Source organism: Cryptomeria japonica, chromosome 10, assembly GCF_030272615.1.
Source record: "Cryptomeria japonica chromosome 10, Sugi_1.0, whole genome shotgun sequence".
NCBI classification, from domain to species: domain Eukaryota; kingdom Viridiplantae; phylum Streptophyta; class Pinopsida; order Cupressales; family Cupressaceae; genus Cryptomeria; species Cryptomeria japonica.
Window position 1 is genome coordinate 282,883,634 of NC_081414.1, and position 16,282 is coordinate 282,899,915.

Here is a 16,282-nt window from a genome sequence, read left to right on the forward strand (position 1 = left end):
GGCCAACTAGGTCCTGAATAGGTCAACACTGGTCAACACCTCCAGAGGTGGCCAAAAGTGATGAAATTGATGTAATTCATGGTTTTATGTCATATTTAGCATTTTTTAGGAGTTTGAGGTTGATAGGAGATCATTTGGTTGAAAATTACAAAAGTTGTCAAAATTTCTCAAAAGCTGAAAATGAGCAACTTTGCAATTTTGGTGGAAAAGGTAGCATTTTGTCTCCTAAACAACCAACTAATTAGAAATCTGGTTAAAACAGTTGGTGAGGGGCTATAATGACTATATAAATCCTCTTTGGGTTGAAGGTGTAAGTTGATTTGTCTCTAGTTGTTGCAATAAACTACTGCTCAGTCTAATCCACAAAATGTTAATCCATTATTTCTAATATACTATTATTATTTCTAGTATATTATTATTATTTCTAATATACTATTATTATTTCTAGCATATTATTATTATTTTTAATATACTATTATTATTATTTCTAATATACTATTATTATTATTTCTAATATACGAATGTGTATTCGATGTTAGCCCGTGCGGAAGGATAGTGCACATAGTCTGGTAGATGCGAGGAATGATATTTTATGTGTTAATGCATTTAAAGCCTTTAATTTCGATGACCGATGTTAATGCATTTAAATCCTTGGGATTTTTTGCAGAGGTCACTTTTGTTTTCTTTCTCAAAGCTACAAGTGTAGGGTGGTTTTGGTCAGTGCATAATGGAAGTGAATTTCACATTCTTGACTAATAAGAAATTGGTGCATTTAAAGCCTTTAATTTCAATGACCGATGATAAAGCATTTAAAGCCTTGGGCTTTTTTGCGGCTGTCACTTTTGTTTTCTTGCTCAAAGCTGCAAGTGTAGGGTGGTTTTGGTCAGTGCATAATGGAAGCGAATTTCAGATTCTTGACTGACAAAAAATTGGTGTCATTTTTGGGCAAGATAACAAATAGGAGGATGAAAGGTCTTTTCCTTTTCAAAGACCATCATCTGTATGAAGCAGTTAAAATGCTGCTTGGGGAAGATTTGTCCATGTGAGTCATTGATATCGGACTAACATGGAAGTGTACTCTTTGATTGTTGCTTGGGGATTGCAATTTGAGAAAGAGATGGAGAAGGTGAAGAGGGCTCTGAGAACTTTGATTGATTCAAACTACCTGTTGAATTTGGATGATATCTGTGAACGAGCAATTCTAGGTGTGGGCATTAGAACCTCTGTAGGATAGGATGTACCAGGTGCGCCATTACCTTTTATTCGATGGCAGGAGGATGGCTTGAAGGCTCATTGTAGGGACTTGGCTTGTCGTGGGTGGGAAGCGTTCAAAACCTTTGCTAATTTGATGAGGACAGAGGAGATTTTGCGGTCTTTGCACGAGGTGGCCAGAGGGGAGGTGGGTCGGGAGCTGCGACCAAGACAGAGGATGGCACAAGCAATGACATCCCTCTCTGACTTCAACAATGATCCAGCATACAAGCCACTTATGGGTTAATTGTTGTGCTTGGTTTGGACTGTAGTTTTTTTGGTCTAGCTCCCGCTTTGATAAAATGTTGTTTCATGTCTTTGGTGTCTGGGACTTAGTCCCCAACTCTGAAAATTTGAGCTGGTGTCATGGACACTAATTTTGTATTGTTGGGTGTGTGGATATGGGTTTTTTTTATATGTCATGGGGGTTTTTGCATCTGGTCTGAATAGGTGGTTTTGTAGAAGTATTTTTTGGGTGGTAGGGTTGACTAGTGGTTTTATGAAACCACTTTTCTCTGGTTCAAATATACTCATTTTTTTATTAAATAATATAAATACTAGTTATCGATAATCAAAAGCATATGTCATACCAAAAAAATTACTTCTCCTACAATAGAAAGCTAATTAATAACAATATTGTAACAAATATGAGCTCAAAGATTTAAAACTTATGGTTAGGCTTTGGAAGGTTTAACAATTGGTTATTATGACTGATTTGTGGAATGTTTTGAATGTAATTTTTAAATGTGGGGAGAAATCACTTACAGCCATTATCCCTTGGTTGATTTTCTGTTTCTGAGTGCCCTCACCTCTCACTCTAGCTTTCCTCCTGCCAAATGGTTCCTAGACTTCCTCCTCGACTCAATGGCCTTGCAACACTCATCTGGTGAAGTCTCACAACTCTCCAATCAGGGGTTGTATGTAGTGGTTCTCGGTGCAACTATTCAGTTAGTGTCTCGGTGCAGTATGCTATGTCGTGCTCCTGCACACGTGCGATCGAAATTTGAAATACATAGTTTATATATATGTTATGTCAACATATAGTTTATTTTATTTTCTATAAAATATAATTTTTGTATGGTGGCTTGTTGAGCTTATATAGTTGGCTTTCTCTTTCTTTATAATTATTGATAATTTATATCCTATGATATGATTGAATATTATGTACAACCCTAGTGATTGTTAAAAATGCTTATGATATGTGATGTTTAATCATGATGGATGTTTAATAATTAGTGATTGAAATGCTTATACTTGTGTATAACAAGTTTTCTTCTATCCTATGATTCATTCATTGTTGGTTTAAAACACTCGTTACAACTAACGTGGATATGAATTATGGTGTGGGTGTGGGAAGAGATTATCGAATATGAAGGAATGGTTTAGGAAAGTAATCCTTAATCGAAATGAGTCATTTTCTTGTCATGGAATGTGTTAAGAGACTTTAAAAATATATTCAATCTAGTTAATATTGACACATCTAAAGCATGCCAAAGGCACTTCGGAGGAATTCTATGACATAAAGAAGATTATTAAGCTGATGTCAAGTCTTGATCCATGAGGGTAGGAAAACATAGATGCATTGGTATAACAGGTTCCATTCAACTTGAGAAGAATGGTTTATTTGATCATTGTTGTTGAAGTTCATTAATGAAAGACTTGAAGGATAAAACAGTTAAATATGCATCAATTATAGAGTTTGCTTAATACATGAACATGAGTGCTATATGTGGGGACAAATATGGCTCCTATGAGGGTCGAGCCCATCATGTAGTAAGAAAAGGAAATGAAATCTATGAATTCCACTATAAAGTTACTATAAAGTTACTGAATTGATGGAGTGTTTCCATCAATTCTATACACGAAGTTCTATAAAGTTACTGAATTGATGGAGCTGTTACAGTTACTCCATCAATTCTTTTAAAGTTCTATACATTACCCAGATTTCTATTAACCCATAACAAAATATGCAACTAACAAATAAAATATGCAATTTGTAGCTAGCCTTGGACCTAGAAAAGCTACTTCCATACAAAGGGCTATTTTGAGGGCTGGAAGGGTTTACAGTCGCAGAGAATTGTTGACCCCTTTAGAAGCTATGAAGCGACTTGTCTTTATAAATGCTACTGATTTTTTAAGGGTTAGAGGAACTGGGCAAACAACTTCTGGGAACCATGCTATGGATGCATTGGATGATACTAGAATTCATCCAGAGTCATATGAACTAGCCAAGAAAATGGCTGAGGATGTATATTGTGAAGATGCAGGACATGATATAGATGATATGGATGAGGAAACACAACAAATGGCAGTTGAACGTGTCAAAAAATATCCCCATGTGTTAAAGGCCCTTGATATTGATGAATATGCTAGAAGTGTGGAACAACAGACATCCAATAAAAAGCGGGAAACTCTTGCTGACATAAAGATTGAATTGGTACATGGATTTAAGGATTGGCGAACACCATATAAAGAGCCATCCCAGGATGAGGAATTTTATCTGCTAACTGGAGAAAATGAAGAGACCCTTTCAGTGGGGAAAATTGTTCAAGCAATTGCTCGTAGAATCCTAAATAATCGTAGAAAAGTTGCTTCCATAGAAAGGGCTATTTTGAGGGTTGTAAGGGTTTACAACCGTAGAGAATTGTTGACCCCTCTAGAAGCTATGAAGTGACTTGTCTTTATAAATGTTGCTGGTTTTTTAAGGGTTAGAGGGACCGGGCAAGCAACTTCCGGGAACCATGTTATGGATCCATTGGATGATACTAGAATTCATCCAGAGTCATATGAACTAGACAAGAAAATGGCTGAGGATGTATACTGTGAAGATGCAGGACTGGATATAGATGATATGGATGAGGAAACACAACAAATGGCAGTTGAACATGTCAAAAAATATCCCAATGTGTTAAAGGCCTTTGATATTGATGAATATTCTAGAAGTGTGGAACAACGGACATCCAATAAAAAGCGGGAAACTCTTGCTGACATAAATATTGAATTGGTACATGGATTTAAGGATTGGCGAACACCATATAAAGAGCCATCCCAGGATGAGGAATTTTATCTGCTAATTGGAGAAAATGAAGAGACCCTTTCAGTGGGGAAAATTGTACAACCAACTGCCCGTAGAATCCTAAATAATCATAGAAAATTTGCTTCCATAGAAAGGGCTATTTTGAGGGTTGGAAGGGTTTACAGTCGTAGAGAATTATTGACCCCTCTAGAAGCTATGAAGCGAATTATCTTTATAACTGGCAGTCGTAGAATGGAGAGGTTAAGGAGGTTGAGGATCCATATTTTTCCAAAGCGGATACCCCAGTAGGGGCAGCTCCAAATCACCTGACTTTTCCGTCCCTACACAGGGAGGGGACGATTGGGGAAGAAGCTGCAGAGGCTACCCATCTATATGCTCTGGCTCCCCACTTCTCTGCCCTCTGCTCAGGGTCCCCCCCTTCTTACTGCTCCTGTTCTTGCTATAGGAATACAGATGATCTGGATAGTTCGTCATCTGGGCAAGGGATATGGCCATCTGTTCTTGCTATAGGTATACAGACAAAATACAATCTCATGCAATTTGTGCTTGCTATAGGAATACAGACATAATACAATCTCATGCCCCTACTATTATAAAGGGAGGCATTAGGAACGTCTTTTTATGAAAGTTTTTTGGACAAATGCAAAAACTAAAAGTAAACTTAAAAGATTTATCCAACCCAAAAAGCAAAGGCCATAGAATTGTAGGGCCATTTCATTCAAATTAAATTCCAGTTCATTCAAACTGAAATTAAATTATGATTCATTCAAATTGAAAGCAAAGGCCCTACTATTCTATGGGGCCATTTACCAGGAATTAAAATCGGTTACAACTGGAAATAAAGTGAACAAGAGAATGCAAGGAAAGCAAAGGAACCTGCCAAAAAATCTTGATGACAAGAACGAAAGGACCAACCTCTTGTACAATTGTTGTCGAGCATCTATTTGCAGCAATTGTGCCCGCTTCCTCCCAGTTTTGCACCCTAAGCCTGCGTATAATGACGACGCGTAATTACTTCTTGTTTTTTAAATAGCTCGTGTTCGTCAGAATTCCGATGTCAAATATGAAATCCGAACTATCGATAAAAGTCAACCCGATGGTAACACCCAAGTAGAAGCATGTGATCAGGATAGAATACACCGATGAAGTCCATCGGCATAATGCACACTAGCGGTAATGGAGAAATATTGTATTGCCGATAACCGATGATGCTATCGGTAAGACTTATCCTGTTGGACACTGGCAAAAGTAAAACGCATTGGCAAAGGTTATGGCGATAAAGGGTCAAAGCTTATGCTGAGGAGACATAATGTATCGGGAGGAGCTACACCGAGGGAAAAGACATCAAGGAAATTATGCCCATCGCCTGAACATATTTTAAGCTATCTCGATGCCAATGAGACTAGTGGGATAACTCGCACCGATCAGCAGGAAGAGAGGTCATCAGCTTATGTTATCCCGATGAGTAAGAAGAAATCAAGAGGCTGTGAAAATCATCGAACCAACATATGCCGATGGAATTTCGATGTCAAATATGAAATCTGAACTATTGGAAAAAGTCAACCCGATGGTAGCACACAAGTAGAAGCATGTCATCGAGATAGAATACACCAATGAAGTCTATCGACAGAACGCACACTAGCGAGAATGGAGAAATCTTGTATTGTTGATAGCCGATGACGCTATCGGTAAGACTTATCCTACTGGACACTGGCAAAAGTAAAACACATTGGTAAAGGTTATGAGGATAAAGGGTCAAAGCTTATGCTGAGGAGACATAATGTATCGGGAGGAGCTACACCGAGGGAAAAGATATCGGGGAATTTATGCCCATTGCCTGAACATATTTTAAGCTATCTTGATGCCCGATGAGACTAGTGGGATAGCTCGCACTGATCAGTAGGAAGGGAGGTCATCGACTTATGTTATCCTGATGAGTAAGAAGAAATCAAGAGGTTGTGAAAATCATCGGACCAACATATGCCGATCAACAGGTAAAATCCGTGTTCATTAGGATGTCGATGTGAAATTTCAACATGCCCAAATTTTGACGAATAGGGGGTATACTTTAAAAAAAAAATTAATCCGACAAAGCAAAAGAAATCCCATAGCCGATCGGAATTGTTCTTCAGTTTTTTGTCCGAATTCCAATGTGAAATTTTAACATGTCAGAATTTTGACAAACACGGGGTAATTTTGGAAAAAAAACAAATTAATCCAACAAAACAAAAGAAATCCCATAGCTCGTTGGAAAACTGCTCCAAATGTACTAGTGACTAATTGAGCTTAACCAGAACTGCTATTTGGCTTATGCAGATGCTATTCTTCAATTTATTCATTATTGTAATCATTTGTAAGGCACTGAGCCTTCCTCTGGGTTGTAGCCCTCTTTTGTATTTGAGCAGTGCCCGAATGCAAGTGCATTCCCCTTTATGTAATATTATCATACTCCTGGCCATAGTATAATAATATTGTGGGTTCAAATCCCACCATGGTTTTTCCCTTTCCGGGTTTCCACATAAAAATCTTGGTGTTATGGTTTTGTGGTTGCTTGATTTAAGTTTCTGCACTTTACTTTCATTCTTATGCATTCGGTGGTTTAAGAATCAGTTTAATAAGCTTGTAAATTGTAGAACATTGATTCACCCCCCCTCTCAGTGTTCATTGATTCCAACACTTCCATCTCTGCTCAATCCGACTACAACTCTGATACCAATTTGTAATTTAAATGAGTAGAGAAAACATATAAAAGATTAAACTAAAACAAAAAACAAACAAAAAATGAACACATAACACAACTATTTACGTGGTTCACCCTAATTGGCTACATCCATGAGAAAGTAGGGAAATCATCTATTAATCGTAATCCAATAATACATCATACATGGGTTGCACACAACCATTTATACAATCGTATTCAGCTATGAAATGAACAATTGGGAGAAGGCGAATGGTCATGTGACCGTTGGGCTTCACATTCCCCAAATCTGAACTTCTTTGGTATGACATCACAACCTCTCATCCTGTTTTGCATCATCACATTTTCTTGTTCTATTGCTTCTTTTTCCTTTTATATATTTGTAGAGTTCATTTGGACTTCCTTTTCCATCTTTCAACCTCTATTTCCCCTTTCTTATAGAATTTTGTTACACTCTCAACATTTGTACTATCCTCCAATTCTACCTCCACTTCTAACCATAAATTTTACATTGTAAATTCCTACAAGGTTATCCAATGGAAGTATTCTTTCTATCTACTTGTCATTTTATTAAATTAGAATATAGAATGTCACTAACAAAAAAAAAGTCGTTTTGTGGATGCTTAATTATTAATAATCCCACTTAGATTATACTCACGCAAACAAAGGATGCAACATGGCTAGTCTAGACATAAATAATTGATAGATAAATAATATGATTGTTAGATAAATTTAGTTGATTTTGCAAATTGATGATCTCCTAAACTATAATATTCAAGGGGTAAACTTTTCATAAAGATTGTTCTTAATTGAAGATATTTTCAGTGTTTCATCAAGTTAATGTATAAGAGACGACTTAAAAATCTAAGGAATAAGCATTTTGATGGTTAATGCAAGTAGAATTCCACAATCCATGAGACTATATGTGTGCTACTTATGAAATTGATTGTGTGAATGTTTTTGCATCAACGTTTTAGATCATGCTCCGTAATCTACCATAAGAATGAGATAGAGATCGTAAAGAGAATAAAATGACCAATGATCTCTTTATAGGCAAACAAACATACACTCTCTATTTTAACTCAACATCAAATTGTAACAAATCTGTAAACACAAATTTTACATTATGGCCTTCTTTTGGCCTCTCTCTAACTCACAGCAGACAACCCTCTCTCCCTATACATATACTTTCTTCTATACATCTGCCTATGCAGCCCCCAAAATCTAAGCTTCCTTGGCTGATGCTACACCACTTCTTCACATGGGACGCTTAAAACTTGTATATTCTGCAACACTTCAAGTATTCTGTTAAACAACTAAGGTGCCATGTCTATCGCTTCCACATTTCGCATGCACGGGCAATTGCAATTATAACATCTGATAAAACCCACTTTCATACACTCGGTTGGATGTTCATACACTCTTTCAAAACTCCCACTTTAATGAACATTTTCAAAAGTTCATTTTGACAGAGTGTTGGCATAATTTCTACATAAACATGGAAAAGTTCTCCTTTGACGTAATATGTAGTAGGGTTTCAACTTACGAGTGTATCTGAAAAGTGTGCTAGAATTGACATTTCTCAGGATTCATCATATTTTATAAATTATATTGAGCAAACAATCAAAATATGTGAATCAATGATCTGTATAATTTTATATATATATATATATATATATATATATTCTATTGATAAAATAATTTTAAAATTTTAAAATAATTTCTATCATATTTAGTTATTTTTCCATAAAGTTTATTAAACTCTGATTATTTCTATCATGAGAAGCATTTTTCAATAGCACAACTTGAATTACAAATAAAATGTTTTAATTATTTTTCCAATATAAATTCGAAGCTCAATTAGTTTTTTAATTAATTTTTAAATTAACAGTAATTCTAATTTTGACATATTTTTGGTATGCATTATTAATTGTGTATATATTCAAATTGAGATAATCTTTTAAAAAAACAAGGACATACATATAAACAATCATGTATATTTTGAGAATTTTGTTGTTCTCAATGCTTAAATACAAGTCATTATCATTGTAATGAACTTCTTTTGATTAAAATAGAAACAAATAGAGGTTAGATGCACCAAGTTAAGTCCCCCCCCCCCCCCCCCCCCCGCAAAAAAACAATGACCAATACTTATTTTAAGATAAATTAAAGAAAACAAGTTTATTTTTTGGTAAACATGACACAAGAATTTTATAACACACTCGCATTACAACTTCGATATGGCTCAATAAGACAAAGCCTACATGCTATGTCTACATAATGTGCTCATGCTATGGCTCAAACATGGAATTTAAGCCTCGGCCATAACATGTATGTATTATGTACATTGAATGTTCTAATATATGGGCATTTTACACACTTTATATAATATTTTTAAAATATAAATAAAGTAAATGCATTATAACATACGTGCATCACAATTTAAATTTCTCATTTCTATCTATGGGGCTTGGAATAGGTATGGGTAGGATATCCATAATGGTTCCCAAAAGCATGTTTTACATATTAAGTATGGTTTTGAAGTTCATTATTTTTAGTTTTACTTTCTTTACAATGAAATTTGACAAAACCACCACCAAAATGTTGATATACTTTTTATCTTTCTAACCATATTTTGTATCTCTATTTTTAATAATTAAAATAGTTAGTTTGATTTAGTTTTATTAATTTCTTCATCTTCTTCAAGTAATTTTTTTTACATTTTGTGTTTGGTTCATCCAAATTAAAAATAATAATAATAATAATTCATCCAAATTAAAAATAAAAATAAAAAAATAATATTATTTTATTTCTATATTTTCATGGAAGTTATCAACATGTACACTAGGTGATATCTTAAGATGCATCCACTTCAAAATATACAACTCGAGTACTACTTAGACATCTTTCCATCAATCGATTTAAAAATACTTAACAATCCAAAAAAAAGGGGACACACATCAAATGACATGTTATATTTGAAAAATAAAATAGAAACATTTTTGTATGTGCTACAATTAAGTGTACTACAATTATTTCTTTACTTACATCTCTAGATCTTTTGTGTACACATCTTAAATTATGTGTCCAACTTTATTTTTATTAAATTTCAAAGAAGAAGTGTTCATTTTTTACCCCCTTTGTCCCCATATCTACACTTACCTTATATTATTTAATAAAATATAGTAAATAGCATTTATTAGAAGTCTTGTTGGGAAGGTAAGGCAATTTTCATTTTATGAATTTGTTTGACCCAAAAAACACAATTGAAAATAACAAGTTTAGTCCAATAAAATTCTTCCATGCAGCCTGAAGAGTAAAAGTTGTCACATAAGTGTTATGCAAGAGGCTTCAATCTAGGGGAGAATTAGACTTAAGCACTCCCTTCCCTTGTAAATTCCAATAATCTCTCTCCAAAATGACAGACAAAGATTTTTTAGGAGATTTATGTAAATAGAAAAAGTTCCAAAGGTGATTGAGTCTAAACCCCCTTAGATATAACCATCCCCTTAGATTGATGTCCACATGTTTCTTTTTAACCTATTTCACAATTTCCTTTTTGGACCACAAGTGGGACATACTATTATTCTCTTACCCAATACCTCAACTATACTACTGGAAAAGGTTATGTATAGATTTTAACATGGAAAAGATTTAAGCCATTTAATAGTTCATATACTCTCACATAACTTAGGAATTTATTGGGAATATTTAGTTTTTAGTGTAATTCCATGTATGAATTCTCTCGAATTGCATGACATTTAATTCAACAAACAAAGGTTATAAAGAGGCACGTTCATGGGCTAAAAAGGGTTGATCCTTCGAAGACTTCCAGGGATATAGTGAAATAGCAAAGGCTGAATGCGGGATGGATAAAGGTTAATTCTGGTGTAGTCTTGAAAGAAAACCCAAGCCCTTCGATAGTAGGATGTATTGCAAGAAATGAATTTGGTAACGTGATAGCGTTGGGTGCGAAGAAATTTCTAGAAGGAACTAATAATGAAGAAGTACAAGTAGCGCTGCTCATTATCAACCTAGCATATAGACTTACAATATTAAGGTTGCATTTGGAAAGTGATTATCATATTAGTGTGGGTGTAATTTCGAAGGGAGAAGCCCATAATTGAAAGATGAATAAGTTCATTAAACTTATTAATCAAAGGTTAAACTTATTAATCAAAGGTTAATCTCTTTTCAAAATTTCAAGGTCTCTCGTATTTCAAGAGAAGGAAATAGAGAGACAAACTTACTCTTAAACTAGCCTCGTGCCTTTTGTGATGACCAGAGGGAGGATTGGTGGGAGGACTTGTGTGGCATCGAGGTGGTTGAAGTGGGTGGAAGATGAGGGAGGTTTGTAGAAGGAACTTAGTGGCTCCCATGTGGAAGTGAACATTGAGGTGAGAGGACGATATGATGTACTGATGTGTTTTTTAATTGAAATTGATGACCTCAACCTCAGGGCCATCGTATCAAGGCCTTTGTCAATTGAATCCACAGAAGGTATGTCGAATGCCTCTTGGCAAATTAAGGAGGATATTCCCGTGCTAAAAGAGGATGCTCTCGTGTGTGAGTAGTTATGAAGTGGTAGACAATAAAAGAGGATGCTCTCGTTTGTGAGTAGTTATGAAGTGGTAGACAATAAAAGAGGATGCTCTCGTGTGTGAGTAGTTATGAAGTGGTAGACAATAATAATGCACACAGAGGCAAGGTGGTTTAAGAACTTTTCGATTTGGCTCTGCATTTGTATGCAACACAAACAAGAGCGGTAGTGGCATGGCCAGGCCAAGAAAAGATTTTGTGACTACTAGTGGCAAATGGGTGCATTCTGTTGAGTTTATTCCACCACTCCGACCATTCTTTTTGTGGGGAACAGATATGGACAGGAAAACACAGCATGAGTAGGCACAGAGGGTATGGAATTATATTGAGGATTACTTGAGAAGAAGGGACCAGGTGCTGCAAGCTATGGGTATAGAGGAAAACAAGAGAGATACTAAGCAGATTGTTTTTCGGGAAGGAGGATTACTGGCTCACTCGCAGGAAGGCAAAAGCACAAGTTCAAGACCAATAATTTCTTTGTTTTATGTTTGATATGTAGCAAGATAGACCAATCTAGGATAGATCTTTTTGATATGCATTTCTTTCTATTTAGGGTTTGGATAATATTTTATGGCTTTAGGTGGTTAAGGACTCTGGATAGTTGGATAGTTTGATAGTAAGTAGAATTTTGTGAGAATTTCTTGAAGATCTATGGATGTGGTCACTAATAAGAGACTCGTTTTATGAAATTTTTGTGGTATTTCTATATGGAATGTAATGGAACTCTTTTATGTAATATTTCTTAGTCTAGATATATATTAAATATTTATCGATAATAAAAAATAAAGGTTATAAAGAAAAAAGACTATGGGACTCACATACACACGACAACAAGTATTTGTAAAAACTAAAGCTAGGGCCCTACCTACCATTAATCCTTGTTTTGCTAGATCTTAAATGGTATGTTGAGATCAAGATCTATATATTCCTCAGGGTATGCATTTGGCACCATATTTGCTCAGTACAAGAATCAACCCAACATTTGTCAAAGCAATCTACACTACTTTTCATGTATATTTAAAGAAGTTGAAGCATTATATCTTGGTTAAGGAGACTACTATTGATATGGACCACAAACCACTAAATTTTTTTGAACTAAGGGAATTTATAGAATACTTATCTTGAAAGACAATTCTTATAGTTTCAATAATTCGACATAAACATCTAAAATAGAATTAATAGTTTTTTGTTTATTTGAACTCCAATTGTACCTCTTATTATGGTCCTTGATTCTTGTGGGAATGAGATATCATTCTAGCCCCAACTACAAGTTAATTTTCTTGAATTATCCAATTTGTAATAGATATTAACAAACAAGTGACAGATCCTTGAATATTATGTACAAACTCATACGGTGCACATTCTTTTTTGCTTATAGAGAATCAAAAGGTTGCTTGGGAGGCCTCCAATAATTAGGTGCCAAGTCATTTTAGGGCAAAAAAAGGTAGTTTTTGTTCTATAAAGGTACTTTTACTATCGAAAAATAATTCGTGATGTTTTTGTATCAAGTCTCACACAAAAAATGTGAAATTGTGAAGTCAACCAAATATATATGCAAGGCATGCATGCACATCTATTGATCCTGACAAATATATGAAATTCATCTTAATAGATTACATTTCAAGTCTTTCCTAAACTAGGCATGGTCACAACAATGTGTATGTTATGGTTCATAAGTTCTTAGAAATGATATTTTTAATAACTTCAAGAAAAGTTCCATGTAGAAGACACCATCAAGTTATTCTCAGATTTTGTGGGTCTATTGCAACCTACTAAGAACATTGTGTCAAATAAACTTGACAATTTCCTCATACTTTTGGTCTACATTATGGTCCATGAATAAATTTTTTACAAAACATATAACATTGTCAAGCCATATGAAAGTAGGTGGACATAGGTAATAAACAACACAATCATATAATTTTTTGGATAAACCACTCAAAACGTCCACGCAAATGGTATGAGAGCCTTCTTTATGTTTAACATAGATACAATTGATGCCTTCACGGATTCAAATAGCATTTCCATTGAAAGTCTACCACAAGTTTCAAGACATACTAACGTAGCATTTTCTATTATGTTGGAAGAGACATCACTAAGCCAAAAGAAATTGGATAAGGTAAACAATTTTTCTAGCATATTTGTGCATATTTTACACATGTAATATTAGGATCACATGATTTAAAAGTTAACCAGAGAAAAATAGAAGCAATATAACGATCTACATTACATCCCCTATCAAAATAGCATAGGAGATAAAATCAACCTATATCGTAGAAAAATAAGACTCAAAGATATAATAAAAAAACTCAAACTCTAAAATATGAGACCTACACTTATCATTATGAGAAGGTGGGAAATAATGTATGTGAACTAATCTTTCTAGTAACTCTTGATTTTCTATATTCAACATTGAATGCAAAATTAATTCGATCATATTTTTCACCTCTTTTATACACATTATTATGAGATAAAATCACCTTACATTAAGAAAAAAGACTAAAAGATCTACTCAGCTCTAAAATATGATACCTACACCATTATGATAAATGCATTTGAGATAATCTTTCTATTAACCCTTGGTTTATACGGGACATCGAATGTAAAATTACTTCACTCATATTTTCCACTTCTTTTAAACACATTATACGTGCTAAACAACTGTAAAGCAAAAAAATTATTCCTTATTTACTACTAATAAAATCACTAATATAATGATAACAGAAAATAAAAATATTCCACTCATAACAGAAAATAAAAATATTCCACTCTATTGAGTTGTTCAGAGAGTAAAATGGTTTACTAAGAACCAAATTCCTCATTTGATCTTAGAAACTAGGAGTCAAGAATCCCATTTTTTTTCATGGACAGATAATGGTCCATGAAAATAAGGAATAGTTTGGATATTTTAAACGGTACTTTTTGACATTATTTTGAAAAATATGATTATTTAATATTTTCTATTTTCTATTCTGATCTCTTTTGAGAGACAAAATCAATAAGATATTGCAAATAATATAATTTATAATTTAGACAATTTAAATGGTAGCTTTGGATATTATTTGGAAACTGAATTTTTTTTTTTTATTATAATGTTTTTTTGAGAAATTTTTTTTTAAAAAAATTGTTTTGATATTTTTATTATATTCAATATTTTTTATTATTTTAAAACATTTTTACTCTGACTATTAAACAATTTAATGTTTCAGCAAAATGAGAGTTATGTATATATGATTCTAACTTTTTTATCTTTGGTCTTAATGATCATATTTCAATGACCCATCATCAAAATGAGATAATGCTAGAGAAAAGAATAGTTGACAATATACATACTCCATAATCCATATTGTCCATTTCACCATCTCATGACGTTAGGTTTCTAGGTGGCAAAGTATTGTTATTTAGTTGGTTACGAGCTCTCATTTTAACAGCATGAAATTCCATAGTCCATGACAACACTGTACATCAATTTCTGAATTTTGGCTGTAATTTTTTTTAACATCAACGTGTTAGATCATACTCCATCATCCATCATCCATTTACACTATTTTTTCACTATTCCACTCCTTGGAATATTTATTAGAGTACAGTTAACATTAGAAAGTCCAAACAGATTTGCTTGAAAACCAGTAACAGAATGGGTGGGCCACATCTCTCTTCTCACACTAATCTCTAGACAAGAGAATGGTTGAGAATATACATATTCCATGATCCATCTTATCCATTCCACCATCTCATGACACTAGGTTTCTAGGAGACAAAGTATTGTTATTTAGTTAGTTAGGAGGTCTCATTTTAATAGCATAAAATTCCACAGTCCATGACAACACTGTACATAGATTTCTGGATTTTGGCTGTATTTTTTTCTAACATCAACATTTTAGATTATACTCCATGATCCATCATCCATATACACTACTTTTTCTCTATTCCACTCTGAATATTCATTGGAGTAGAGTTAACATTAGAACAGAGAAGAGTTAACAATAGAAGGTCCAAGCAGATTTGCTTGAAAATCAGTAACAGAATGGATAGGCCCACATATCTTCATCTCTCTTCTCATACTAATCTAAAGAAGAGAATGGTTAAGAATCTACATAGTCTATGATCCATCTTATCCATTTCACCATCTCATTATACTAGGTTTCTGGGAGGCAAAGTATTGTTATTTAGTTGGTTACGAGTTCTTATTTTAACAGCATAAAATTGCACAATCTATGACAACACTGTAAATAGATTTATGAATTTGAAGACTGTAATTTTTTCAACATCAACATTTTAAATCATACTCCATGATCCATGTAAATTAATTTTTCTTTATTCCACTCCCCACCATATTTATTGGAATAGAATGTAAAGTTAACATTAGAAAGTCTAAACAGATTTGCTTGAAAACCAGAACAGAATGGGTGGACCATATCTTCATCTCTGTTCTCATAGTTCCTTCTAATCCCTCTGTACATCCTTTCATTTGAAGTCATCAATGGAGTTTGATGGGGCAGTATAGTTTGTAGAGATATAAAATCCTTAGGCTTGACATTCTACAGTCAGTCTCTTAACATATTATGCTAATACTTCTTACAGTCCATTATCAATATGTACAGATATCAAACTTATCAAGATAATGTTAGAATATAGGTTATACGCTTAGAACATAGGTTATACGCCCACTGGTTTTCCCCTTCCAGAATCACAGA

General features: G+C 34.0%; 1 protein-coding gene across 3 annotated transcripts in view; it reads right to left on the reverse strand.

The window, feature by feature from the left end:
• LOC131053795 (transcription factor CAULIFLOWER) overlaps positions 1–16,282 on the reverse strand; it is a 65,992-nt gene that overhangs the window by 49,003 nt on the left and 707 nt on the right. The window lies entirely within an intron of this gene.